At 43.7% G+C, this 4,567-nt stretch overlaps 1 pseudogene; it reads right to left on the bottom strand.

Annotated features, from left to right (window-relative positions):
• Window positions 1-1,935: 1,935 nt before the first annotated feature.
• LOC147626392 (germin-like protein 8-5 pseudogene) lies at window positions 1,936-2,616 on the bottom strand (annotated as a pseudogene).
• Window positions 2,617-4,567: the final 1,951 nt, after the last annotated feature.

Genomic DNA, 4,567 nt, shown 5'->3' with positions numbered 1-4,567 from the left:
TTTCCAATGGCTGCTCCTCTACCATGTTTGAAGGAAAAATATCTGCAAACAAGAAAAAAGTTCACTTAGATTGAAACATCTCTGTTATAAAATCTCACATATCCCTTTCTACCCGCGATACTTACAATTGCATGGAAATCGAGTTTGTTGGCAAACATGGATATCTTGTGCTCTGTAAACATGTTGTACCATGGCCACTAGTTTTCCATTGCTTGCCTTCTTGAAGCCTTGTAAACGACCTTTCCAATGGTGCTCCAATACATTTTGACGTAGAGCTCGGTGAGGCTGATTACAGCAGGCTATAGATAAACGCAAGTGAGCTTACGAAATGCCTCTCCCACCCAAGCACCATCATCGTCCTTCTTGTTGTGCAGGGATATCTCCTCGATCTCGTCTTTTAGTCTTCTTGGTGTGGCCATATCTTCTTGGAAGCTAGAATAGAAAGGTTAGGGTTAGAGTAAAAAGGAAAGAGATCAAAGATGATGTGCAAACTAGGGTTTTACGGGAGCCTTGAAGATGAAAGAGATGGAGCTCCGAGAAGGGAGGGAGATTAAGATGGAGGAGAAAGTTTAGGGTTTCGGGCTTTAATGGTTTCATTAGGGTTGGGCAAATGAGATAAAGATGGAAGAGGAAGGGAGAAAGAGTTTGATTTGGACGTTCAAGAGGGAAAGCGGACTTGAAAATAAAATTTTTGACTACAATGAAATTTGAGATGGGTTTTTGGGGGGGAAAGTGAGTTTTGGGGGGATCTCAAAAATTTCAAAATTTTAAGGATTTTTTGAGCCACGAAAATGGTGGGACCATACCTACCCTAAACCCCCTACTTTTTTAAAGGGACAAGTATAATTATTAGTACTAAAAGCCTAGTCCCCCTCCCTATAGCCTAGTCTCCCTCCCTATATTCAAAGGAGACCAAATGTGCACAATCCTCTATTCCTATTGGTCTGTTAATTACTTTCATTAGTAAAAGTCCCAAAATATGTTCAAATGTCCCCTAATGAGTGAAGCTACATGATGAGCACTCTATTGAGGATATGCCAGATTTTGTGGAGGAGTGGATAGATTCTTCTAGGAAGGGATGCATTTTCCCCTCTTGGATGCAAGATCATGGGCTTAGTGATTGGGAGAAGAAATATTGCCCTTGGTGGTTGGATTATCCCATTGGGGAGAATCCCAAAAATGAGGCATGACATTGTAAGGGTAAGATATCCAATTATACCTCCCATTCACAGTTTGTGCATTATCAACAACTTATGTTTTCTTCATTAATGACATGTATTACTCTAAAAGAAGCTTGATCCATCCGACCACCCGCGATCCATCACTCGCATTGCACTCGCATCTCTGTAGAGACTCTTTTAACCTCTGTAGTAGTAGTAGAGAGCTTATCACAATTTTAATCTTAGAGAATTATTATAACACACTCACACTCACACTTGCACTCTCGTCTTGCAGAGACTCAAATATAACAATTTTGCACATTCTAGCCTCTGTAGGGACTTAAAATGAAATTTCCCAAACAATATAACCAGGCACAATATTTGTCTCACACCTCAATCTTGACCTTGATCTCACTCAGAGTCTTGATTTGAATCTCAATCTAGATCTCAATCATCTCGATTGATTATGAAGAACACATTCTCTCTCTCTCTCTCAAAATCTCTCTCTCTTTTTCATAAACCTATGAGTGTGTGTATAAGCTGTAAAGGTATAGTTATATTCTAAAAACGTGATAATCAAGTTTTTAAAACCTAGTTACACAATGGGCAATATTCATAAAATTTTGTGAGGCCATGGCCCATGTAGTTTTTTTTTTTTTGTCAATAATCACGTGAGATAAGAAAACAGAGTCATTATTTCAAAAGAAATATTCACGAGAGAGAACTAGTTTAGTCACGAGAGTGTGCGTGTATAAGTTGGCGGCGTCTAATCAAGCTAAGAAAGGGTTTTGCCGACGCTGGCAATGAGGCTTTCCACCTCATCCTTGTTGATGCCGAAGGCTATCTCTAGCACCTCCTCGGGGAGGGGTGGGTAGGCGTCGAAGAGAGCGGCGGCGAGTTGCGAGGTGCCCGGGTTCTGGCTATTGAGGGCGGAGATGGCGAGGGCGGATTGGTGCTTGTCGGGGTTGAGCTGGAAGTGCACAAGGCCGCGAGGGAAGACAAAGAGATCGCCGGGGGAGAGGGTCTGCTCAAAGAGGGTATTGTTGGGCGTGGCGGTGACGAAGCCCACCTTGAGCGTGCCCTCGGCCAGGAAGAGCACCTCGGTGGCGCGGGGATGAACGTGGGGCGGGTTTAATCCCTTGGGGTCGAAGTCGATGCGGGCGATGGACAGGCCCTGCGTGTTGAGAGCAAAGAAGTTGGCTGCACTGGCCAGGTTGACGGACACGCCCAGCCCTTTGATAGGTTTGGCGCGATGCTCAAGCATCGTGAACTTGAAGTCGGCGTCCTGCACCTCATCGGCCGGCTTGCAGGCGAACCCGTTGAGGGTGATCATGCTGGTGTTATCCGCCACACAGAAGTCCTGCAGAGGGTCTTCATCCGCGGCCCTCACTTCTAATATGAGCGGAGACATGAGCATCACCGCCAGTAGAAGCAGCAAGCTGCTAGCTGCTGCCATAGCTGTGGCTTGCGGACTGTGAGCGCGCTGGGATATTGGAGATGATGAGGAGCGAAAGCTGTGATATTGGAGATAGATGATCAGAAGAATAGGCTACGCCGATCCTCATGCGCCTGACGTCGTATTTATATGCTGCACGACGCCGCTGGCTGGAAAGAACGAGTCTTATCATCCGCTCTCCAAGGAACCAGTCCTATCCGCTCTAAGAAAGAGTCCCGCTTCCACAGACCCGGTCGACGTTCCCGCTATCTGATCTGCCGGAAGGGAGGACGTCACAGTGATTGACGTAGTCTCCTGCCAAGACCTTGTGATTTATGTTGTATCCTGACGCTCGCTGTAGTCTACGTGCCACGGATGTGCCGGCCATACGTGCCACGGACGTGCCGGCCATACGTGCCACGCAGGACTCGAAGTTGAAGGAGACGTGGAAGTTGGGACCACATGTGACACGGGTGTGAATGTGCCTGTTCTCAAATGAATCTTTTAGAGAGAGAGAGTTATTTGTGACTCGCCTTCCTTTTCTCTTATGAATCTTAGAGAGAGAGATGTGTTAGTAGGGGTGAGAGAAAGAGGGGGGGTCTATGTGCTAGTAGGGGTGAAACAAACCTAAGCTCTCTAAGTGTGTGCCTTTACACACACACAGACCAAAGGCTTGTTTTAAGATTTTCTCACGTCATGCAATTCATGAGAAAGAGAGAGAGAGAGAGAGAGATGGGGGGAGACTAGAGTGTGTGTGTGTGTGAGAGAGAGAGAGATGGGGGGAGACTAGAGTGTGTGTGAGAGAGAGGGGAAGGCATGGTAGTGGGTGATAAGTATTCCACCTGAGATTATATTTTCTTATACTCTTCTTCCCAAGGAATTAAATCCTATCTTGGAAGGGCAAGGAAACCTTCAAAGTCTTAGCTTGCTACTGCAAAGCTAACATATTAGAGTTTAGACTACATGGGTGTGAATTCTGGCTTACGATGGATCTTTTTTTATTGGGTTTGTTGAGACACAAAGAGAGTAGATGTGATAGTAGGTGAGACATACCCAATTTCCTTCCTCTTTTTATTTGTTCAAGCCCTTACACACGTTGAGAAAAAAGGCACATTTTTCTTTGGATATTTTGAAGTCTAGTAAGTGTGTGAACACCCTCTTAAATAAGAGAACATAAGATGGCGCCTTGGTGCCTATAGAAAGCATTGTACATGGTGACTATATTATCATAGCTCAGTTCTCATAATACAATCATTGTTGCATTGCACAGTCTCTCACCTAAAAATATGTAAGTATAGCATGTGAGTTCATCATCGAAAAGGGTTTTTTAATTCGAAATGTTAAGGTAAATTCACATCAATATATTTACATTTGGGTTTTTTTAAAAATCGATTTTGAAAAAAGCTTACAAGTGCATAGAGAAAAAGGGACCATTTTATTCATGAAAAAATCAAAGGTGAGGGGTTTTTTAAATACCGCTTGAACACACGTGATACATAGGGTGTGATACATAGGGTTTCTTAATTGTGCAGCCCCCACGAATATACCCAATATCCTTCCTCTTTTTATTTGTTCATGCCCTTACATACGTAGAGACAAAAGGCACATTTTTCTTTGGATATTTTAAAGTTTAGTTAAGTGTCCACCCACTGGTGTGTGAACACCCTCTTAATAAGAGAACATAAGATGGGACTTTGGTGCTTATATAAATCATTGTACATGGTGAAAGTATTATCATTGTTGCGTTATGCAATATCTCTCTATTATTAGCTATCACATCTTTCTCTCCCTCTCCCTCTTACTCTCTCTCTATGCCTCTCTCTAAAAGTACTATCTTGATGGCTTGAACCTCCATCTCTCTTTGCACAAGTTCTACTCCTACACTCACATCATTGGCACCTTCCACCCACCATAACATGAGCTCTAATCATGCAAACACAAATATAGTATCAGAGCCTTGATCCATGATACT

The sequence above is a fragment of the Cibotium barometz genome, chromosome 22 (genome assembly GCF_041138505.1).
Source record: "Cibotium barometz isolate CiBa-2024 chromosome 22, ASM4113850v1, whole genome shotgun sequence".
In the NCBI taxonomy this organism is placed as follows: domain Eukaryota; kingdom Viridiplantae; phylum Streptophyta; class Polypodiopsida; order Cyatheales; family Cibotiaceae; genus Cibotium; species Cibotium barometz.
The sequence above is the reverse complement of the archived record's forward strand: the minus strand, read 5'-3'. Positions and strand labels throughout refer to the sequence as shown.